Source organism: Sphaeramia orbicularis, chromosome 8 (assembly GCF_902148855.1).
Source record: "Sphaeramia orbicularis chromosome 8, fSphaOr1.1, whole genome shotgun sequence".
Classification (NCBI taxonomy): domain Eukaryota; kingdom Metazoa; phylum Chordata; class Actinopteri; order Kurtiformes; family Apogonidae; genus Sphaeramia; species Sphaeramia orbicularis.
Genome location: NC_043964.1, coordinates 33,754,728 through 33,780,965, shown reverse-complemented (window position 1 = coordinate 33,780,965; position 26,238 = coordinate 33,754,728). Strand labels below are relative to the sequence as shown.

Sequence of the window (26,238 nt, the reverse complement as noted above, 5' to 3'; positions counted from 1 at the left end):
TATGAAGGTTAAATATGTGATTGTAATGATCACTGTCTTCCTTCTGATGTGATTCTACAGCTCAAATCTGTGGGTAGACACAAAAGCTAGGAAAAGTGTCTTCTCTTTTCCACGGGAATGTGAAATATTAGATTAGGGTCCCCATTTATAAACTATGGATCGCTTCTGGGGTTACCCTTTTTACAAAATTATATCTTGCTGTAAATTATGAATACAAGTTGCATACATATTTTAATCGATTTGTAAATAAAATGTGAACTGAACTGATTAGACATACTGTTTATATTAATATTTCTTAGTGTAGGTGCAGTTTCTTAAAATTCCGTTCTGTGTCCAGTTCTTGAGCTAAAGTCATTGACGCAAGCCTTCTTTGAAAGTTTGAACTATTTACTAAAGAAAATGATTCACATTACAAGAATAACATTACAAAAAATAAAGAATCTTTCATCCCTTACAGGAGATCAATGAGAGTCATGTAGTCACGGTCAGGGCCGTTTCAAGATATCTGGGGGCCCTAGGCAAGAAAGTAAAGTGAGGCCCCTAATACGCGAAGATGTGGTGGTTCAATCACTGAAGAAGAAAAATAAAATCCAGATGCGATTTCCTGTTTTCTGGTGCATTTAATGAGTCATGAATTACCCTGTATTACGCAACACAGAGTATCCACCAGAGTGTATTAAAGGACACAGTGTCTTCAGTTAGGCATTGTTGATGGGAATGATACAAATTGTCACTATCAATTGGCGCTGACAGAAATTTAAGCAAAGTGCCTAAAAAAGAAAAAAAAAAAAAAGGCATTTGGTGAGTAGGCTTACCTTTGTCCTTATTCTACAAGTATATGATTAAAGTGCAGAGGATTTGATAGTAACTTTGCAGGAGAAGAACTTCACTTCCCATAATGCACCAAAATGTAACGTCAGACCTCATCGGCAAAACTACCTGAGCACATGGTGCAAAGTGTTGTGATGTGTTGATGGGCAAGTGTGGGAAATATAGATAATTACAGAGTTTAAAATGTAGGATTGTGATTACATGGTTCACAGACATGGTTCACAGACACCGCCATTCATTTTTTTGATGTTGTATTTGAATATTCTAAATATTTGACGATTTTGAAAAGTGTTGTAATTTCCTAATTATTCTAATTGTTCCTGAACGCCTCATGTATTGTTTACGTGTGCTTGCCTTGAACGTGAAGAAAAAACGCAGTGAGGGCACAGAGCTGATGTCAGGGACTGAACAAATGTTGGCTTGAAAATACAAACTTTTGCTGCAGTCCTACTCTAGTCCTCTTCTGTGCCTAAACCAGCTGACACACAAGGAACAGACGTACTGATGAGACGGACAAACGCAAAGGAAAAGGGACATTTTTCTCCTAATGGGATGGACAGATCACCAACGGAAATTGCTAGCTAACCGAAAATGTCCATGGAACTTGATGGATTCTTTGTCCAAAGTGGATGGGATTCATAGGACCAGACGATTTTGTTTGGAATAAAGTTGTGTGGGTGACCGCATCAGGGGGCAGACAACCGTCCAGAGTAAGTGAAAACACTTCAGTAGGCTTAGCTTTGGCTTTTCAGGACTAAATACTGTTAATGCTGTCGTACTTCGGCCCTCCACATCCAAATTATTTAGCTCCAAAGAAGTTTTGGAACGCTGTACAACAGTAGAAAAGGGTGATGGAGAAGTTGTGTTTATTCTCCTTAAATTCTTCAACAGAACACAGTTGTGTTGTGTGTATATGATTAGTTCTTGAACTGAATCCTCTCCCTCTCATGCTAACATCTATCTGTGTGTTTGGTCACTGATGTGAGGGCTTTTGTTCGCACACTTTCAAACATATCACACAGTTGTAGCCTATTTGGAGAAAACAATGGTTTACTTAATACTTACCGCTGTGTCGTTGGTGTTTTTCCTCTTCTTTCGTTTTTTGTCTTTTTGCAAACCCTGAAGGGTAGGAGCGCTTCATCATTGATATTGTTTTTAAACGCTCACGCCGCCTTGCTCAGTGTGGACAGACCGTTTGTTCCACTGACAGCAAGTGGGGGGTGCGCGAGGGCAGACATTTCTGTATGACCCTCATAGCGTTTGTCATTGCATAGGGGGAATCCCCCTAGTTTAGGGGGCCCCAATCACAAAACAGTACAGGAGAGGGTTAGCGCTGTCTCACTGTGGTGGTTTGTTTACAATGGATGGTTTTTAATTAGTTGTACAGATAAATGACCATGCAGCCATCGGGGGCCCTCTTCAGCAAGGGGGCCCTAGGCAACTGCCTACCTTGCTTACGTCATCCCGACGGCTCTGGTCACGGTCAAAGACTGTTGCGCTCTGAGCCCCTACTGGCTGACGCAGCTTACTATTTTAACAGAATAATGCAATACAGATGTTAATAATTAAGCAATATTAAACTTAAGATTAACATGACAAATTAAGTAACAGTAATTTCTTTCAAACATTCAAATTAAACATTGTACTTTACAAAATTAAATTCTTTTCCACTTATTTGCATTATGGCTGTAACACTTAGGATTTTCAAGAATTCTCAAATCCTGCACTGCTAAAAAGGGGTGTTTATAAACAAGATAAAAACTCTAAATCTAAGGGAAAAGGTACTCAAAACAAGAAAAATATCCGTCCATGAAGCAAGATAATTTCACTTAACAAGAATTTTTGAATTAAGATTGTTACATATAGAAACAAGAAAAGCACTCAGAGAGTGCAGACCTCCGCCAAGACAGATCTGCCCCCCACCCCCCGATCACCACCAAAATTTAATCATTTGTTCCTTGTGCCGGTTTCAGCATTTCCTGAAATTTTCATCCAAATCCGTCCATAACTTTTTGAGTTATCTTGCACACGGACAGACAGACAGACAAACCAACCTCCTTGGCAGAGGTAATAAGCATGTCTACACATGTATGAACACTTAAAATAAGAAATTAACTCTTAAAACAACAAAAAATATCTAATAATAATGGATTGGATTTTATATAGCGCTTTTCTAGACACCCAAAGCCCTTTACATTATTGATTCGCTCTCACATTCTCCCTCTGGTGGTGGTAAACTACATATGTAGTCACAGTTGGCCTGGGGCAGACTGACAGAAGCATGGCTGCCAGTTCACACCTACGGCCCCTCCGACCACCACCAAACATTCATACGCCTTCATACACCAGTGTGAGTGGCACTGGAGGCAAGGAGGATGAAGTGTCTTGCCCAAGGACACAACGGGCTGACTAGGATAGAGCGGGATTCGAACCACCAACCCTTCGGTTATTGGACGAGCCATGGCCGCCCCATCTAACACTTCTAAATCAAAGTTTTTTGTTTTATGTTGGTAAGAACCAAATAATTTGCAGTATGGTATTTTTCCTGCCACTGTCAGATTCTGCAGCTTTAATATCAATGCAGATATATACATATATATTTTCAATTTTTTTATTTAAACCTGAGCTGCAAAATTAGATTATAAAAAGTGTGGACAAAAAAGCACAGATTTGCTTGTTAATGTAGTAGTGGAGCTCTTTTAAAACAGCTGCCACATAAGTAATTTAAGGACATGTTTACTTCTTACAGTAAGCTAGCTGAAGAAGCTGACATTTCAGTGACCCTTGAAAAATATATGAGCAGCCAGTGATTTAGGGGAAACAAAACATGTTCAAAATTCTGTAGTTTAGTCAAGTGAATGGACAAGTTTGCCGCTTCAGTTATAGGCTCTATTACTGGTGACATTTATTACCTGCTTTTGCTGTCCTGTTGTGCGCTAGTTTAAATAAAAAAAATTTAAAAAATTGTGCACACATTTGTCCCTCAATGTCAGAGATGGTTTCAAGCGATGGCTGCGTAAGGCACACATTCATTTGAACAAACACTCATAGTCTCCGTGGGCATCACTACACCGTCCTCACATGCACCACCAGTCACTGTGAGCTTTCTGTTTACGCCAGTAGCATCTTTTTATGGGGGAATGCTCTGATTCTCTTCTTCTTTTTTTTTTTTTTACAATACAATTTCACATCGAATACAGTAATTACTAATAGGAAGTAGTATTACTAGAAACTCTGATATGTTGCTTTGTATCATGAGACTGATTATTCTCACATATTCAAAGCATCACAATATGAGATCTGGCACAAAACCAGTTCCTGTAAAGTTCTTCGAAGTGTTTCTTTATGATAACCCCGACCAGAAAAAAGAACAAGACCGTATGACTAAGGCTTCAGGTGATACAAAAGACTGAAATTTCTGAAAGTCAAAAGCATCTCGAAATGTGAAGTGATATGTAACCTGGCTGATTCAGTCCGTTGAGTCATTCAGTGACAATGAATACTTATAATTGGCTTCGTTTATTTATTTATTACATATTTATCAAAGCATGTTGGCTGTTGTTACCTCGTTGTGTGTATTTGCACTACATTATATCAGATGTTTGAATGACACTTCATGTGAGATGTTATGTTTGTGAATGTTTACAGAATTATCAGGTATGATTAACAGAAAACCTGTGAAATTATATACAGTTGGTCTAACAGATACATTGCCCAATGATAATAATATCTTATTCGTGTGCTGTAAATCATCAGTGCATTCATATTTAAAGGTATTTTAACCCACGTCTAAGTGTCCTCGGATTCAAGGATGGCACTTCCACTTGATGATTTCTATTTGCTTTTATCTGGTTGGATATAGAAGCTGCAGTGACCTTGAACAGCTACATATAGAGCTTTTTAAGCTGAAATCTACTTTAACTCTTGACAGTCACAACATAAATATAAAACAAATTTGCGTCCATCTCTTGTATGTTCAGTCCTTTATTACCCCAACCCCCGAAGAGAAGCCAAAGGGTATTGTTTTTGGTTCGGTTCGTTTCATTGTTTACGCTATAGCAGCAAAACTATTGGTTGAATTCATACCAAATTGGGTTTATAGATTGCCAGAGACCTGTAGGAACAGTAGAACAGTAGGTCAAAGTTCAAAATTTTTCTGAATTTTTTAAATCTTTTTTTCTCCATTTACTTATAATGGGTGAAAATTCAAATGTCTGTAGCAGCAAAACTATTGGTTGAATTCATACCAAATTTGGTTCATAGATTGCCACTGACCCAGAATAGATGTGATTACATTTTGAGAAAAACAAGTCAAAGTTTACATTTTTTATGAATTTTTTAAATATTTTTTTCTCCCATTTACTAATAATGGGCGAAATTTAAAGGTCTATAAAAACATCAATTTTGTTTCAATTTACTTCAAATTTGGCACATATATAGAGGCAGTTGTTATGCTGACATCAGAACATGCATAGACATGATGACATTAGCTGGATCGATGCCAAAATAAGCTACAATAGGCAAGGCAAGGCAGATTTATTTGTATAGCACAATTCATACACGGCAAATCACAGTGCTTTACAAAAATGTAAAAGAGGCAGGTTAAAAACACACAATTGCAATTAAAACATAATCAGTAAAACATTAATAATAATCAATTAAAACAGAGTAAAAGAGAAGAGTGCAGATAGAACCCTTTCAGTTGTTCTACGCTCAGTTGAACAAAGCTATTTTCAGCCTGGACTTAAACATTGTCACTAAGGATGCACCGATACCACTTTTTTCCAGACCAAGTACGGGTACTTACATTTGAGTACTTGCCGATACCGAGTACTGATACAAGTACTTAATAATCCCATTCCAGTTCTTAGTTCCTTTTGTAAATGTGCTTTATTGTCATTGTCATTAGTCTGACTGGAACAAAGTGTTGCTACTGACATTTAATGTGTTGGAATGAGCGTTCTCAATTAATCCACCAGGGGGCGCCGCTCTGAATTAACTATACTGGACAAATACTACGAAGGAGAGTAAAGTTTTTTGAGAAGAAGAAGAAAGTCAGTAATAACAAACACGGAGACGACAGAGGTAACACTAATGTGATACTAATATTGCAGCGTTTTCACTGGTAAGGTTTAAAAGCTTAGCTTCAGCAGGTAGAGAAAAGAGAAATGAGCGATAAGTTTCGTTTTCACTTCTGTTGGCGGCGTACTGCACTGCTCCGTACTCCCGGTGGTATTCTCATTCTGTTTACGCATCCGCAAGCACCTGGTAAACGGATGGAATGTACGCAGAAGAAGGACAGAATGCTGCGTCCGTATCTGTCTGTGTCTTTAACGTTACTTGCGTTACTTTTATCACCGTCATTTATTTTCAAAAATCTCCACACTCCTCACACTCCACACACATTATTCCACCGCCGCGTACCTGCTGCACTGAACTGTGAATGTCACATGGCCATAAGTGGTATCAGTGCATTTGTTTCGGATTACTTTTACGAGTACGAGTACACACACTGAGTGTCAGAGCCGATGCTGATACTCGTATCGGTATCGGTGGATCCCTAATTGTCACAGTAGAGGCCTGTCTCACATCATCAGTTAGACTGTTCCAGAGTTTAGCTTCATAGAACTGAAACACAGCTTCACTGTGTTTAGTCCTGACTGTGGGCACCAGCAGAAGACCAGTCCCTGAGGTTCTCAGGGTCCGAGATGGTTCATGTGGGACCAACATGTCACAGATGTACTTTGGTGCTAGACCATGGAGAGACTTATAAATGAGCAGAGCTGTTTTAAAGTCTGTTCTCTGAGCCACAGGAAGCCAGTGCACAGATCTGAGCACAGGACTAATATGGTCGTACTTCCTGGTTCTAGTCAGGACTCGAGCAGCAGCGTTCTGGATGGACTGCAGCTGTCTGACAGCTGGTTTAGAGAGTCCAGTGAGAAGGCTGTTACAATAGTCTAACCTGCTAGAGATAAATGCATGGTTAAGTCTGTCTAAGTCTGGTTTAGACAGTAAACCTTTAAATAATACATGCAACGGGTGGGGTTTGTTGTGCCTGGCACCACTTGTTTAGTTTGGATTTCAGGAAGAAATGCATATAGTGTTGAAAAGACTAACTGCATACTGCATACAGTGTACTGTGAAACTAAGTGGAAATGATGCCTGCAGTAATTCAAGGACAATGATGTAATTTCAGGCAGAATTCAAATTCATATTTACTATGGAACCAATTTCTAACCTGCTGAAGTGCCGCAGCATTTCAGTGGAAAAAAAAAACAAAAAAACATTCATTTCTTTTCATGGGTTTCATTGTGTAAACGTTGTCTTTCTGTCATGATTGTAAATTTCTACAAATGTTAGTTTTGCAGAACAATAATCACACACCTGCAGTGACCCAAATCAGACACTGAAGTGAGTGATCAAGAACAGCAGTGTTACAAACTTGTACAAATGAATGTTGGACCTCATGCCAGAAACATTCTGATTTTTTTTCTCTTACTCCAGGTAAGATGTGGTCGAGTGCATTTTACCAAGATAAGAGAAAAACATCACAACTCAGGAAGATGTAATACAGCCTAACTGAATTTTTTTGGGGGGGGATCAACTTTTAATTAAGTTTTTAATATAAGTAATTAAGTTTAATTAAATAAACAAAACATATTACACACTGCTTGTTGTATAGCCATTGTACCAGATTTACGCAGTGTATCGAGACAGAGCAGATGAGTGTTGCTACCCCGTATCTTGTGTTAATAATAATATACAAATAAAAACAAATAATTTAACTAAATAAATAAATATCCCCCTCCTACCCACCCCACAGGTCCAGAACTTTAGTTAGTAGAAATATTACAAAGTTGTCACAGCTTAACAATGACAGATTTCCAAACTTCACTTGCTTTTTCACTCTTAGCCCTATGTGCTTTTGCCATAGAATGTTCCAAATAAACAATGTCCAAAAACATTAATGTCCAGGCACAAACTGCAAGACCATTATTCTGTTTCCAGCCTGTGGCCACCATTTTCTTTGCTGCTGTGAGTCCAGCTAGCACAATTCTTCGCTTGGACACTTTCAATAATTCCAGTTATTTTATGTTTTAGAAGAATTTCTATGATTGATTATTAAATTTGTGGCTGAAAAATATTAATTAATCTATTTGGTCAGTTGAAGTGGAGCATCTGACTGGACACTTTTGAATCAGAAATAATAAAAGCAAAAATAAATAATTAAACTCAAGGACAGATGCATTTCACTTTAACATGTTATGCCTTAGATTTGTTTTTGTCATGGTCGCCCAAAAAAAGACCTTGATCATTAACTCTTTCATGCATGAATTATGAGAACCTTAATGGGTCAAAACACAGTAATGTCCCATCAGAGAGCGAACTTTAATTGATTGGCATTCCAACATTTATTTCAGTATAAAGTACCTCCGTGTTTTGGATGATCCCTTATGATCCAACTAAAGCAAAAATGAATTTAAAAGTAAAAATGTGGGTCAAACTGTCTCTAAAATGTCCCGTCAGAGGGATTTTGAATACCGTTTTTTTTTTACCCTAATCAAGATATTTTTCCTGAATGTTTTTTTTTCCTCTTTAGGCATAAAAAAAAACAAAACAAAAAAAAAACAATGTGATTGACATTTTTTATGATCCTATTTTTCATGGAGTTGCAAAAATATCCACTCAGCTGGACATCATGCATTCAATTTTTTGAAGCAAAGAAACATGTATTTACTGATACACTGTGTGAAAAGTATGAAATGATTTTTTTAATGCTGCTAATCTGATGTTTTGTCACATTTTAACATACTCTAATATTAGTTATTACTCACTTTACTAGTAAGTGGGGGTAGGAGTAAATACGTTTTTACTTCTTTCTACTCCTTTTCAAGCTTGTATAATTCCATTTCCTTTGTTTTCTTTATCTTCTTCTTCTTTTTATTATTATTATTATTATTATTATTATTATTATTATTATTATTATTATTATTATTATTTATAACAACAACAACAACAACAATAATAATAATAATAATAATAATAATAATAATAATAATTATTATTATTATTATTATTATTATTATTATTATTTATGTATTTATTTTTGTGGTTTGTTTGCTTATCAATCATTTATGTACCAGTACTTATATTTTGCTGGTTGATTTTTGTTTTTATTTCACTCTCTACATGTTCAAAATAAAGATTTCATTCATTAATTTATTCATTCATTCATTCACCTTATGGAGGTAATATGCAAAAAAAACCCTTTTTGTTCAAGAAAAATTGTTAATTACAGTCTATTAACAATAACAAGCAATTGATTTACACTCAGACCTGTTAATGCAGATCAGATTTATCTAGAATAGCACAGTTACAGTAATGGTATGAATTGCAGTGTATGGGATGATGCATAGGTGTCCACTGTGGTGGCTGATATGGAACTAAAACAATAAAATCCATGAATATACAAGAGAACAGCTGGAGAATAGCTGTCCACTGTAGTGACCACTATGCATGAAAGGGTTAATTGATATATTTTTTTCCACATCATGGTGTTTAGTTTTTCCTTGAAGCTTTTACAGTGGGTTTTGTGCATCAGGCAGTGAATGCATCACTACTACAGCTGGTATGTTTTAATGGCTGCTAATTGAAATTCTTACCTTTTGGTGAATTACCAAGTTTATTGTAAGAAATTGCAATTGAGGATTTGTTTCTCCAAGTACTGGACACCTCTATAGTGTGGTGGATGTTCCATGTACCGATGCATCGCTGAACCCTGTCGTTGCCAGGGGTGTGAATGCCAATGAAGACGAGATTGTTACAGCCACAGCCTGAAGGAACTGTTGCACTGGGACACAATATTCCATGAAGGACCCACACTGTGCAAGAGTGAAAAACAGAAAAATAAATGTTAGGCACAGATTGTTGATGGGAGGAGGGATGAATGTAAAGAATGGACCGCTGAAACACACCAACAAGACAAGATTAAAAACTTAAAAATGTATTGTGTTGTTTTGTGTACATGCTACAGCCAAAGTGTCTGGTTACATTGTGATCCACCCCATTTAACCATCAATCTAGCAAATCCTTCTTTAATTATGAGCCATGCTTCCCCATCCCCCAAAACTCAATCAGAAGAAACAAAAGAGCCTTTTCAGCTATAATGGGATTATCGATTGGGTGGCAGCCTGAGACTTTGTGTTTGTTGGTGTCTGGGATATGTGTGTGTGTCAGAAAACTGTGTGTGCTAGTATTTTTGTGTATATGTAAGTGTGGAGCAGTCTGGAAATGATAAATGGAAAGGCATTTTCTCTATGAGTGTGTGTGTATGTGTGTGTGTGTGTGTGTGTGTGCATGTGTGTGTGTGTGTGTGTGTGTGTGAGTATTGTCTGGAGTCTTGTCTGTGTATGTGAGTGGTGCCAGTGAAGGGTGAAGGAATGAAGCATTAAATTGCCTCACAGTTTGAGTCTCATCAAGTGTGTGACATGTTTTACTGATGAGTATGAGTTTATTTTTCCACCAACACTTTCATTACTCGGCTTTCCCAATTATCTCAGATGTCAAAGTGACTGTAAATTGTCCTTGTCTTAAAATAGCAGATATGTTGGAGTTGATTGTGGAAGGTTTAAATATATGCATATATTCACTACTAATGCCCCGCCCACTGTAATATGGATATTTTTTTAAACAGATATTTTCCCATTCCATTAAAAAAAATATGTCCAAGGTTCAAGGTATCTTTCTTATCCCCAAAGGGCAATTTGTTTTGGAGCCAGCAGAGCAATCATCAAGCAAGCAGACAACAGACCAAAACAACAGCAACAACTAACTAACTAACTAACTAACTAACTAACTAACTAACTAACATATAATTAATACAACATTACAGGTATACTGTAAGTCCACATGACCTTCATTTAAAAAAATATTTAAGGGCACACAGCAGCATCCATCCATCCATCCATCCGTCTGTCTGTCCGTCCGTCCGTCCATCCAGCCACCTTCCTTACATCCATCCGTCCATCCATCCTTCCTTCCTTCCGTCTGTCCATCCGTCCATCCATCCATCCGTCTGTCTATCTATCCATCCATCCATCCTTCCATCTGTCCATCCTTCCATCCATCCGTCCATCCATCCGTCTGTCCGTCCATCCATCCATCCATCCATCCATCTGTCTGTCCGTCCATCCATCCACCTTCCTTACATCCATCCATCCGTCTGTCCATCCATCCATCCATCCTTCCTTCCGTCCGTCCATCCATCCATCCATCTGCCTATCCATCCATCCATCTTTCCATCCATCCTTCCATCTGTCCATCCTTCCATTCATCCATCCATCCATCCATCCTTCCTTCCTTCCATTCGTCCATCCATCCATCCATCCGTCCATCCATCCATTCATCCATCCGTCCGTCCGTCCGTCCATCTACCATCCATCCATCCATCCATCCATCTGTCCATCCTTCCGTCTGTCCATCCATCCATCCATCCATCCATATAATCCCTCCAGCGTGTCCTGGGTCTGCCCCCAGGTCTCCCACCATCCTGACCAGATGCCCAAACCACTTCAACTGACTCCTCTGATGTAAATGAGCATCAGCTCTAAGCCCCTCCCTGACGGCTTAACTCCTCACCCCACCCATAAGCAAGAGCCCAGCCACCCTGCAGAGGAAACTCATTTCCACTGCTTGCATCTGCAATCTCTTTCTTTCGGTCACTGCCCACAGCTTGTGACCATAGATGAGAGTTGGAATGTAGATTGGCCAGTAAATTGAGAGCTTTTCTTTCTGGCTTAGCTCCCTCTTCAACAACAACAGACCAATACAGTGTCCACATCACTATCGATACTGCATCAATCCACCTGTCAATCATCCACTCCATCTTTCCCTCGGCCATGAATAAGACCCAGAGATACTTAAACTCCTCCACTTAGGGCAGCAATTCCCTTTTCCGACTGATAAAACAACTACAATCATTTAAAAAACAACCTAAACTATTTGATAACCATTGTATTTCGGCAAGGTAAGGTTATTTATGTAGCGTACTTCATACACAATGGGCTTTACATGACTAAGAAGAACATCCAGAGGGAAATAAATATCAAGTGCATAAAAAAAACAACCAAAATATTTTAAAATATAATTAGAAGAAGCCACAGTGTACATAAAATCATAAGAGAAGAGAGAAACTTTTTTTTTTTTTTTTTAATGTTAAAGCCATTGTAAGAGTATACACAGTCCTCCAAACTTCCATTAAAATAAGCCTTCAAGTACAATAAAAAATAAATGAAGACTTACAGGTAACAAAAGAGTTCATTCATAAGCACATAAATGTTCTCAACCTACATTTGGGGCAAAGGAAAGTTGTACTGGCAGTTTGTTCCAGTTCTTGTGCCTCAGTCTTGACCTCTTTAATATACTACACCCACTGGTAGCTTTGGAGGTGCAAGAGAACATGTTAGTTAGGAATTTGAGTATGGAGCCAAATTTTTTGATGTTTCATAATGTTCCACTAATTGCGTTTTAATGATGATGTTCGACCTCAGAGTCCTCATATTAACACCGAGGTGGAGGTGGCTAAATGGAGGTGGAACAGGCCAAAACTTGTGACTTTTGAAGCAGGTTAATCATCATATTCTTGTTTTGGCGTCCTGAAAACACTTGTATCTCACTTAAGACAACTTGGCAACCCAGTGAATATCATCTACCATGGACTGTACTATTTGTCAGTTTTGTTTTTTTTTTTTTTTCAAGATTTGTTTTTATTAATGAAAGCTTTTACAGGATGTTTATGGTGTTTAGCAAATATCTACAGTTCGTTACAGTGAGATAAGGCACATTTTACAGAAGGAACATACTATATATAAATGGGTGCTTCTATGAAACTGGGTACATTTTGGTACCTGGCACTTTACCAGCTTTTTTAGACCCAATTATAAAAGAGAAATTTAGACATATTTCCTCCCAGGATGTACCTAATGATGACCTCAGATAAATGCAAAAAAAATTATACTCTTGCTCTGAGCCATCTCAAAATTAATGAATTTTTAATAAAATATTAGGACCAAAATTGGGACATGAAAAACTACCAAGGTGTCAGTGCATTTGATCTGGAAAACATGGCTGTAAATGGTCTTAAATACTGCTATAAATAAAGACACTGTGTTAAATTTGACTGACTTTGGTTTTGTATGTAACTCATCGTGTCCACTTCTGTTACATGCAGAACCTGCCCAGTTAAAGTCATATAAATCTTGAATGATTTTGCATTTTTGTGAAACACTCTGCCTTGCATAATTAGTTCAATTCCTAAAATGTACCTGTGAGAGAATAAAGAGATATTCCACAAAATAGTAGCGCGTAATTTTTGTGTCCTTTTGACCGTGTTACATGCAGATTTTTGTATTCATGCGTAGTGGTCACTATAGTGGACAGATATTCTCCAGCTGTTCTCTTGTATATTCATGGGTTCAGTTGTTTTAATTCCATATCCTCCTGAGACCCAGCAATGCATTTTTGTCCTCTGTTGGAGACTAAAGTTTGACAGTTTTAATTTAAAAAAAATGCTGTTCATTGCAAAGGACAATCCATTAAAAAATTTAAAAAATGAAAATAATTTTTAAAAATGTATTTGAAAAAACTGTTGCTTTATGTAGTTTCCAATCAAGATGACTGTTTAATGTAAAAAAGCTAAAGATTTTCTCTTTACTGGATCTCAAGAGGATATCAACCAACACAATGGATGCTCATGCATCATCTACAATGACATTCAGACCATTAATGTAACTTTGCGGTTCTTGATAAACCTGATATGCACTAACATTTTTAAATGTAAATCAACTGCTAATTTTCTCAAACAAAAAATTTTTTTTTTTTTTTGCGTATTATCTCCATAACTACTGTTAGAATATGACAAAATGTGAGAAAACATCAGATTAGCTGCATTAAAAATGTTTTTATTTCATAGTTTTCACACAGTAAATCACTTAATGATGATGGGTTTTAAATATATGTTTCTTTGCTTCAAAAATTTAACGCATGCCGTCCAGCTGAGTGGACATTTTTGTAACTTCACGAAAAGTAGTTTCATAAAAAAATTTCAATCGCACTGTTTTTTTCATGCCTAAAGAGGAATAAAAACACTCAGGAAACAAATCTTGATTAAGGTTCTCATAATTCATGCATGGAAGGGTTAAATTTAATGTAAAATAATATAAAAACATGTGTTTTATCTGAAAAATAGTTTATCTTTTATCTCAATAAGTATATATTTTTAAAACAGACCCAAAGTGCTTCCAAACTTGCTTCGTAACATTAGTCTACATCTGGTTTGAATTTTTAGCCCCCATGTCTTGTTTTTAGGGACCAGTTTAATAGAAGTACCCAAATGTATAAACTTACAGATACACTATACAAGGATGATTTTTGGACATCAGAAGACAAAAGAAGAAATAAATAAATAAAAATAATCAAAATCAAAACATTACATGAACTTTTCCCATCCCACCCCCCACCCTCCACCCTCATATGGCTCTCACTTTCCTTTAATTTATATACCTACACAGTCTATGTACATAGTTTATACTTACACCCATCTGTACACATTCATATATATATAAATCAATACATTACTCACAGCAAATACATCAGTGAGGAAGTTATACAAGAAGAACCTTCAGAGGATTAATTCAAAGTCAGTCCAGGAAGGCTCACATCACCATGGTCAAACAAGTTCAGAGAGGGCAGAATGTTTATGAAGAGGCCCCAGATTATCCGTTTTGCATTTTTACATCACATTCACATACGACTGAACTGTCTATATCCCTTTCTACTTTGTTCTGTACGTGATAGCACTTTATTTTTATTTATAGCTTGATTACTTTCCAGAAAAAAAAAGCATCAATCCAACTTAATACCCTGTCTCTAGCCATATTTACCTCAGTCCAGAGGTTATATGTGCTCCATCTGTGTTCATGACACATAAGAAATAAATATGCCTCCGTGTGCACATTTATGATTGCTTCAGAAATAATCCCACAGGCTTATATGTGTTGGATGATTATTTCTATACAATTTCTATCGTTCCTAATATTCCACCTGTATTCATTTGATCAAATTCATTCCTCTAGTTTAGTCAACAAATCAAAATAACTGATAAGGTGGTTTGTTGGAATGACTCACGTAAATCAAGAATATTTGATCACCTTACAGTCATTGGCATTAGAGCCCGCCCCTCCCACTCTCTTTTGGTGTTACTGTGACAGTCAGTGTGCCAGTACTAGTATGCTGTGTCTAGCATTTACTAATCCTGCTCACATTAGGTTACATCACTGGCCCTTTCCTTTTTGATACAGTATTTTGCACCATTTCTGAGCTCATGCTTTGCATCTCGCTGTCATGCACGGAGAGTGTAGGAGTGACTTGCCTCCGTGTTATAGTATTTTTTTTTTTTCTCCTTCTTGAAATGCAGTCTTATTTACTCTATAGTGAAAAATCTAGGAAGCAATTCTGCTGTTTTTAGAACTAATATATGACGATCCATTGCATTCATTTACTTTTTAATGATCTTGGTGTTTGAGAGGCTGTGCTAATCAGTCTTTCTAATTACACTTAACTACCACTTCTCGTAATATACATGGAGAGTTACATAAGCAATGGAGTAGAGACTGTACGCAGGCAATCAAACCAAAAAGAGAAAATGCAGATACTCATTAAATTAGCAAATATAAGAATGATATACAGTGGAAGGGAAGAACAGGCTGGATTCACCATGTAAAGCTATGCTCGTCCTTTTATATGAAGTCTTTGCCTAATTCCTTTCTTTCCTGCAAAATGCTGAACTTTAAGTGGAGCATTACCTCATATTTTTCTGTCTGCCAGGATGTGTTTTTTTCTTTCTTTTCACTCTTTGAAGTGTTAAGCCTGCTTGCCAGGTTTTTTGCAAATGAAGCTGCAACAGTGAAGTGATTATTAAGGCCCGCATGCGAGAGTGCCAGCAACATCAGAAGAACAAAAGATTGTATTATATATTGCAATTATAAGTGTAATTTTAGTTTCAATTGTGTAAATGTGAAAGAGAGAGAGACGAAGGGAAACTGAAGAGAGAGAGAGAGAGAGAGAGAGAGAGTGGTATATTCATAATGAAAATATAGTGTATTTAATGAGTGTGGTTGCATTGATAGACACAAACTGTCAGACTGATATTGACATTGCCTGTAGCATAGCCAGAATTAGAAGAAGGGAAGGGAAGAGAAGAGAAGAGAAGCAGAAGCAGAAGAGAGGAGAAGAGAAAATGACATAATGGGGTGGGGAAAAGAAAAACTGGAATATTTTTGAGAGGAGAGAAACAATAGACCTGACAAGACAAGACACAAGAACACATCACTGCTTTGGTAACATGGCCCTTCTTCATGATGTACAAATGGAGAGCGGTTAACTTTGATATGCATAAAAAAAGACAATATGTACTCGTCCGAAACAAGAGTAGGAGGATGCATGCACATCAGGTTATCTGTGCTAATCCACGCTGACATTCACATTACAAACATGCTCTCAACCACATAAAAACAGACGATTTCTTAAGATAGAAGTAAATTCAGATTACAGTAAAATGGCCAGCTGGTTTTATGTTTGTGTCATTTATGATCTTAATCCCGATGCTAATCTGTCAGGACTGTAGTTTGTAAAGTAAAAGTAGAAATTCCATCACAAATTACCAACCCTATTTCAGAAAATGCAAAGGTCTTATGATAATATTGGTCCTGTGCAAATTTACATCTTTGCAATTTCATTGGATATGCAACATTTTTTGTTTCCTCCACATGTTTATTCAGCCTATTTCCTGGTCGAGGGTGATGGAGGCTGTTTTAGGTAGAAATTCAGGAGGTTTTTGTCACATCATAGCAAGGATGTTCACTGAAAGAGCAAACTTCAGTTTTTCAGAAGACTGACATCTGAAAACATGGATGGATGACAAGCATAGCAACTACAGTTAGGAGTATTTTTTAGGTGTACTGTTGTACTAGTTCCATGTGAATAAGATGTATGACAGTCACACATACTAAGGGATTCCTATTGGGTATGTCATGAAACATACTTTTCTCACAATTCTAACCATCAACACATAAGGTAACCATACAAAAAAAAGTTTCTACACACTCAGTATGTATGAGTTTTTTGGCATCAGCAGGCAAAATTGAGCAAATTGTAGTTCAAGTGGTCTAAAAGGAAACAAGACCTCAACTTGACCCTGTTTACCGGCTAGATAGATAGATAGATAGATAGATAGATAGATAGATAGATAGATAGATAGATAGATAGATAGATAGATAGATAGATAGATAGATAGATAGATAGATAGATAGATAGATAGATAGATAGATAGATAGATAGATAGATAGATACTTTATTCATCCCATAGGGAAATTTACACTATAGAAAAGCTACCCCATATGGCAAGATTTTGGTTGATCGGATGTTTTCGGAAAGGTAGGAGGGTTAAATATGGGACCTGGGGTGCTGATAACGGGGGTTAAACATGGCAAATTCATTGGGCCCAGCATTTGTGGGGGGCCCATAGAGCAGTGGAGGGGGTCCAGTGGATACAGGTTAAAATTCTGAAAATTCTGTGTAAGATGTGATGTGTTACAGAGGGATAGAAGTTGGGAGTCATTTAAAGTATGTTAAGGGTGTATTCACACCTACTTCGTTTGGTCCAGAGTTCATTTCCCTAGAAAGTCCAGACTATTTTTTTAGGTGTGAATACAAACATGCAAACTCTGAATTGAATCAAACAAGCGGACTCTGGGCCAGTTCACTTCTGGCGTGAATATAACCGGCCTCGAGCTGAAACAAACCAAAGAATCTTGTACCTTTTATGTGCTTGACAAGCCACCATAGCTGCTGGAAGTGGACAGACGTGGAGCAATGAGGAGACTGAATGTCTTATTGTCTTGCTGTTTATTTGACTGTTGTTTACTCCAACTGCCTCTGTAAAGCCCTTTGAGATAACCTTGTTGTGATATTGGGCTATACAAATAAAGTTGAATTGAAAAAAAATTGAATTGACATTTGGTCAGATGCCCATATTATGAAACCGGCTCAGAATAAGCTGTTCTTGACAGTTAACATTATTTTCGTAAATTTGTGTCTGTAAAATAGTGATGGGACTTTTGGCTCTTTGAAGGGAGCTGTTCAATCAGGAGCCGTTCACTGAAAAGAGCCGTTCAAAAGACTGGCTCTTTTATGTTTTTTGCATTATTTTGAAACACCAATGTTTTAATGACTAAATAGGCTACATGTGATGATTGACATTACATTTTAAAGGTGTTTAATTGGCACGGCAGTAAATATTTTCTTACCGTAAAAAAGAATAGTTTGTTCAAATGTGTGGGCTAAATACATGACATGAGAGGTGACATTAGGCAAATGATGGAATTTGACCAAAAACATCACGGTACATTATGTGGACTAGTCTGTAGCCTAAAAATGACGAAGAAAATAAAACATTTTCTTATGAAATAACAATTTATTCTCCTCAAAACAAGAACAATAAATGTGTGTAAACATACGGAAAAAATTGCACAAAACACAACAGTGATTAATCACCACAATTACAGTACTTAAATACCTAAAAAAAACTGTAGTGCAAATAAAATACTTCAAGTAACATTGCAAAATACCTGATATCTCTAATGTAAATATCAAAATGATACCACATCAGGCGTTCTCTCACTTCTGCTCTGTATATAAAGCCAACGCCTCCCCAGTGACGCTAAATTGACAGGCAAGACCTCCCTCCTTAAAAAAAAAAATTAAAAATTTTTTAAAAAATGAACGGCTCTTTACAAAGACTCAGTTCCCATCGTTCGTTTCAAAGAGCCGTTCAAAAGATTCGATTCATTCATGAACGTCACATCACTACTATAAAAATAGTATACATATTCCGAAAATGATAACTGTATGTAGGAGCTCCATGTCTGTTTTCATCAACACCGGAGGTCTCCGATTCACCCCACCCCCGACTTTTCTGTCCAACGCCAGCACAGTTTGTCATATGCTGCTTCTGTTTATTCATTTTGGTTCACTAGCAAAAAGTGTAATGAGAATGTGATCCGACCCACATGAAAAAACTAAAGTCTGCATTCAATCCGAGTCACACCTGAAGTTTCAGTTTTGTTTCACGCTAGCATAAGTGACATTATGTATGGATCACACCCCCACCGGTCCGAAAAGATTGAGAAGATACTGAATCTATGAAGGGTCCACAATGTTTATGCTTTCATGGCGCCCACAACCACAATTGGTAGCGGCACCCCTGTATGTGGCTATCAAAGGCAACTCAACTGTCCTACATGTGCAACATGTACAAAATCTAGTCTGTCTTTCCCCCTATTTCTGCCTCCTGAAACTTCAACTATTGCAGTGGGAATAGGAAATGTGTGACCTGGACCCTTAAATAGCACAATTTAGACACATTGCTCAGTCCCATAATAACCCTGAATGACCAAAACAGTGGGAGAACATAGAAATAGAGAATAAGATAGAGAGAGACGCATATGCAGCGAGCCATACATGTTGCATAAGCTGACCTATCTAGTGCTGTAATCAGATCAGTATGCTTACAAAAACCTAATCCAGAAGCCACTGCTAAACAACAGCAGTTTAGCTACAAAATAATGACTGACAGTTAGAGGTTGTGGCAAAGAATGTAATTCAGAGAAAATATGATCAAAGACAGATGAAGACAAATCTCCCATGGTGATTTTATGCATCTTTGTCCCACTTGAGGGTTTCTTCTAGAGGTTTCCTTTTTTTTTTTTTTTTTTTTTTTTTTTCGTCTTTTGGCAGCTACTTCACACAGCAGGGAATAATATGTGTGAGTGCGAGTGTGTGTTTTTACTCCGTATCTATATTTCATGAGTAGTATGAAAATTTCTAGGTCCATGCAATCTCTGACTTTCACTATTCTCAGAAAGCTGGGGAGGTGGGCGGGGGATGGGGGTGTATGCTTGGAGATCAGAGAATGACCATATATGTCCACTGGCGCTGCGAATGTGGACTGCAGCATTCTTATGTTCAAGACACAGACTCTACAGATCAGCAGCTTCTATGACAAGTAAATCTTCTATAGGGATCAGAAGAATCCTGTGAAAATATGCGTCTTCTGTTTTAATAAGATCTACACTTTCTCCAGAAGCTGGTGGGCTTCGTAACAGTCACGTCTCACTGCACCAATCTGAGTGTGCACCAGCATCTGTATAGGCAGGGTGACATTTCACGACTCATTATTATTATAAAGCGAGAAGGTAAATCCAGGTGTTATTTTTGGAGGAGTGAAAGCTTAAAATTTACACTTAAAATCAAACTTATTGTAATTATAAACAATCTGCTAATGAATTCTACTGGTATTATTCACATACTTATTGGACTTTCAAAAACTTGGTGATTCATTTTCTGCGATAGTTCCAAATACCTGCAGATATTACAGTATAGTTATGTGATGAGATGCATAGACTCACCAAATCAAAGCAAACCAAATGTAGGGCAAAGGCTGTGTTACTGCAGGATAATGTGTAGTATTACATTTTGATTAATGGAAAATACAATTATGTAAATCACCAAAATTTGCAAAAGAATGAACCAAATGAGCAAAAATAGGATGAAGCTGACTGTATTGTGTTGGTTTAAATCCTTTTTCTTTTTTTTTTTTGGACATTTCAGCTTCGTTATGCAGAAATTATCCAATAAGTAATTTTTATTAAAGGTATATTTAACCCCGTAAAGCCTTAACCATTAAATCATTGACAGAAAATTCCAGTTCTTTGAAACTGGAGCCTTTATAGGTCCTTAATATGTCTAAACAACCCACAATTTTTTTTTTTTCAAATATCAATTTCCATGTATGAGTTTCAATTTTGTATCTTATTTGATACATCAGGTCTCAATGTGCAAATATTATAATTTTTGAAGAAACAAAAGCATAATATAACACAAACATGTCTAACAAATTAGTAATTCCTTTTCAAAATTGGCAAAGTTCTGCCTCTTTCCTCATTAATGACAATCTTGTAGTCTATTTTTTGCAAGAAATACAAAGTACTCAAAAATGAAGTTCCTATAACATTTTCATCCTAAAATGTATTCAGTTTATACCTTAAACTCTCTATTTTACAGCAAAAGTAAATATCAAATTTCAAATTTTTTTGTTTCAATTATCAATATTATATACTTTTTTTTTTTTTACACAATATTTACAGCATACAAATAATATTAACATTATATTCAAATGCATTTTGCATAGATATATGCATTTATTAATTTTAAACACTGTGTTTAGAATATGACAAATAATATAGAGTCAAATATCAATGTATTTAGAATAAATTTAGTTTATTTATGAGAGTTTATAAAATGAACCCATAATGACAGCAGAAAACTTTGTCACTTTCCAAACATTCACACTCATAAAACTCCTCCAATTTGTTTTTCACAAATTTTTCTCATTTCAAAATACATTTTCCTGAAAATATAAGTACCCAAAAATCTAAATTTGGTGTAGATTATTGTAATTTCATTCTTTGGACCAGATGTAAACCTTCTTTTGACTTCATCCAGTAACTAATTCATCTTTAGTTATTTTGCAAGAAACCTTAGAAGCACAGACAATAATATTCACGCAGCAGTAGTCAGTGGAAACAGAAATGTGCATATACATATCCAACCCTACAAATTATTGGACGTTACATCAATATGTGGGATGAGGGATCAAAATGCTGTCGGACATCACGTCACCCTAACTTTATATCTACCATTTGTACACACATAGGTGAACTTGAAGGAGATACGGAACACGTCATTGCTGTTTATGTCTATTAAAAAAAATATCTACCCTCTACTGAAAAAGGGACATGCAGGGAGCATCTAGAGCATTAGAAAGGAGGACACTTAAAGCAGTCCATTACCTGCTCTGTGGAGTGATGTGAATTATGACTGAAATTCATCAAAGCCGTGGGTATGAATAAGATATCAACCGAGAGGCTACTTACCATCTGCTTTTTACTCAAACTAATAATGTCATAAAAGGCAGTTCGGAGAGAGCTCTATCACTAATAACTGTTAGGGAATCCATTTTGTATCCAGTTTAAAAAGAACTGAAAATTTACTTTGACTGCCTTTCAAGATTCCCGCAGGGAAGTTGCTCTGTTGCAAGAATTAACGTATTTTGTTTTCATTTACCCCAGATGCATGTTAGGATTGGATTCGATGTGTGAATGGAAAACATTGCTTGCAGTCAGACTTGTTTGAATGATATCCACCCAGTGACTCAGACTTCACTTGGAGATTCTTTTCATCTGTTCTTTGTTATCCCAGTTTTATCCAAATATATCCCATTACAACATACAACGAAACATCAGCTTAGCTCATGTCTTACAGTAGGTAACAGTTGTCGACTGTTTGAGAAAAATCTTTGAATTCAAGACTGTCTGCTCATGGAGTTTATGTAAAAGATTATATGTGATATTTGCAAAGCCTTTTACGACCAGCAACATGTAGATTCACAGATGCCGACAAGGATGTGTTGAGCTCTCTGAGGCTCCGAATAGAGGCGCTACTTACCGATTTGAGTTCAGCTCCCAAGTGATGAGGATTTTCATCTAACCTTTTGCTCTGTGCTGTTTTTCATGTCACTCTCGTCTGCAGCTTCCTCCCCAAATAAGCAAGCGCTATTAAAAAGTTTAGATTTGCAGTATTTTTAGAATAGTTACAGGATGTTATTACTAGGCCATAACTTGTGTGTGTGTGTCTGTATCTCAGTTAAGACATGCACACACATACCTATCAAAACCACACATACATGCATGAAGATGAAACTGGAGCACAAAATGAGGAACAGTTTGTCATCTGAGACCTAGCCTTGTGTTATTTTAGACCTGGGAAGCGTGTCAGGGTTATATTATGTAGGTAGCCCAGAATGAGAGCAACCTGTTAGCCGCTATAATCCAAAATGTATGGTTTGGTAAATAGCTGAAAAGCTCTACAGGTTGCTCTACAAGACAACACAAACTCCTCCAACACCCCTGCAGAGTAAAAATGACGGTAAGATAAAATGCTGGCATATGATATTTACTTTACAGCTGCTTTAAGACTGTGATGTTTTGATCTAACATCAGGTGAGTCCTGCTGGCAGGGTAATTCCTTTTCATTAAAGCCAACAGTCAAGCGCAGTCTTTCGGCAAGCACTGTGGGATGAATGATTGGACTGCGCTCACCATGTGTCTCTGGAAAAGTGTGTCTTCCTTACTGGTAGATGTTTATTTTTAGTTGTCTGGTTGTGTTTTCTACAGTTACATGGACTGACATGTTGTTGGAGTACAGATTGGTAGCAAGTTAGGTGTCTCTAAGAAACATCACATAGTCCTGCAAGATTAACCAAATGTGTAGTTAACATATGCAGCTCATATCAGTGTCAGATGGATTAGCCAAATATGGGTATGTGGATATGGGCTACGGGATAAGCAGCATTGACTGATGTTTTAATGGTAAGGGCTCATTTATGCTCGTCACAGGTGTCAAACGTGTGGCCCGGGAACCAAATCCGGCCCGCCAAAGGGTCCGATCTGGCCCATAGGATGAATTTGTGAAATGCAAAAATTACACTGAAGATATTAATCAATAGTGTAAAAAATCATGTTGTTTCAGGTTCCATACATACACATATAAACCAATTAGATCTCAATTGGGTCAGACCAGAAAAATACTGTCATAATAACCTATAAATAATGACAACTGAAAATTTTATCTTTGTTTTAGTGTAAAAAAGTAAAATTACATGAAAATGTTTACATTAACAAACTACCCTTTTACAAAAAATGCGAATAACCTGAAGAAATATGAACAACGTGAAATGTCTTCAGAAAAGCAAATGCAATTTCATCAATATTATACCTGTTACTAACTGTTTTGTGTGTTTGTAATTGTAATGTAAGTTGTAATGCACATGTGTAAATGATAAACGGAGGCAGAATATTGTTAAAACTGCACTTGTTTTTCTTAAGACATTTCAAGTTGTTCACGTTATTCATATTTTTAAGGAAACGATGTAGATATAAACATTATCATATTGTAATTTTACTTTTGTCACTGTTATTATTTTACTGGTCCGGCCCACTGGTTATCATATTGGGGGGAATGTGGCCCCTGAACTAAAATGCATTTGACACCCCTGCTCTATGTTAAAGACACTGATGGATACAGATGGAGCGTTCTGTCCGTCCTCTGTGGACACGCTGTGCATTATTCTGTCCATTTTCTTTTTCCCTACCTTCAGAAACTTTAATTTGCACTGGCAGGACATTTGTTTAAGAGGGCATTGGCACCCCCCTCGAACCGAGCCTGCTTACCGCACCAGCAACGTTTCCGCTGGTAAGGTTTTGCCGTGGTGCACCCCACTATTGGCACTTGCAGCTGTATGTCGGCTTGTGCGTACCTTGTGAAATTAGAGAGCGAGAGAGGTGTATGGGATGTATACTTATGGACACTTAATGGCTGATGTCAGCACAGTAGACGAAATTATGAGGTACACAAGGGGTACTTATTGAATAAGTAGAACAGAAAATGGCCGAACTGTGCACGCACCAAGAGATTAGTTCCACAGGAAACACTGCACCAGATAAGGCTTGTAGCTTCTTAAGTCAACAATGATATAGGATCGGTATCAGGTATCGACCGATACACAAGGCCCCAGCATCAGTATCGGCATCGAAACTGAAAATGTCGGATCAGTGCATCCCTAATTTGGCCAGTATGGATTGATTGTGGATTTATTGAGAAACACTCATTCCAACGCATGTGATGCACGGAAGTATGAAGGCAGTGATTATGACAACGTTAGAATTTGAAGTGCCTATTTGCGTATGTAAAGTGAGCATAAATGAGCCTTAATTGTGCCATTTGTATAATATACAGGCAATGGGTCACATCCCTTACAATGAGTGAATGAATTATGACACTAAAGAACACACAGCAAAAACAAGTTCACGTTCAGATTTTATATATACTTTAGAGCAGGGGTGTCAAACTCATTTTCTCAATTTACAAACTCATTTTTTTCAATTTAATCTGAAGTGGGCCGGACCAGTAAAATAATAGCATGACAGCCAATAAATGATGACAACTCCAAATTGTTTTAGTGCAAAAAATAACATTCAGTTATGCCAATTTTTACATTTACAAACTATCCAAACAAAAAGGATGTAAATAATCTGGAAAAAAAATGAAATTTGTTAAGAAATATAAGTACAATTTTATTAATATTATGCCTCGACTTATCATTTATACATATACGTTATAGATCAGATCTACAAAACATTTGGTAACAGGCAGAATATTGTTAAAATTGCACCTAATTCTCTTTAGACATTTCACGTTCATATTCGTTCAGGTTATTCACATTTTATTGTTAAAGGATAGTTTGTTAATGTCAACATTTTCATAATTGAATGTATTTTTGCACTAAATCATAGGGAAAAAATGGTGTTGTCATTATTTATAGGTTATTATGATACTATTTTTGAGTTTGATGCCCTAACTTGCACTTTGCAAATTCATCTCGTGGGCCAGATTGGAACCTTTGACAGGCCGGTTTTGGCCCCCAGACCGCATGTTTGACACCAGTGCTTTAGAGCCTTCCATTGCATTATTACTGTCGTATTAATATGCTTTAGCGGCAACAAGTTAGTTACCTCTAACTGATCCAATGAATAGCTTCTCATTTCTTAAACAACCATCACTTTGATTGAGAGCGTAACAACTGGACTATGTTTCAATAGAAAAAGGTCATGTGGTCTGATGAGTCCAGATTGATCCTGTTCCAGAGTGATGGGTGCATCAGGGTGAGAACAGAGGTCGATGAAGTGATTACCCATCATGCCTACAGTACATACAGTACAAGCCTGTGGGTTCAGTGTTATGATCTGGAGTTGCTTCAGTTGTTCTGGTTATTTTAAAGGTTAATTCACTTTATTATCCCCGTTAGGATATTTGGTGTCTACATGATACCCATCCTAATATGCACAGAACATTAGCATTAGCATTAACATCGCCCATTACAAGCACATTAGTGAAGGTGCTCAAACTCCAAAAGAACAATGATACACTGAAAAAAATAACTTGTAAGATTTACTTAAAAAAATCCTCGTAACAATTTGCACTAACACTTTTTAAGTAAACTTTACTGCTGTAAAATCAAGTATAGGTTACTTCCAAGTATCGAGTAACATGTACTAAACACTATAAGTAACACTTGTGAAGATATTAAGTAAATGTTGCTTCGTTATATTAAAGTTTGAAGTTAAATTTATTTAAAATAATTAAGTAAAATAAATAAATTTTCCCAGTCAGGAA

The 26,238-nt window shown here is 36.9% G+C and overlaps 1 protein-coding gene across 3 annotated transcripts in view; it reads left to right on the top strand.

Moving 5' to 3' along the window:
• elfn2b (extracellular leucine-rich repeat and fibronectin type III domain containing 2b) overlaps positions 1-26,238 on the top strand; it is a 121,650-nt gene that overhangs the window by 40,220 nt on the left and 55,192 nt on the right. The window lies entirely within an intron of this gene.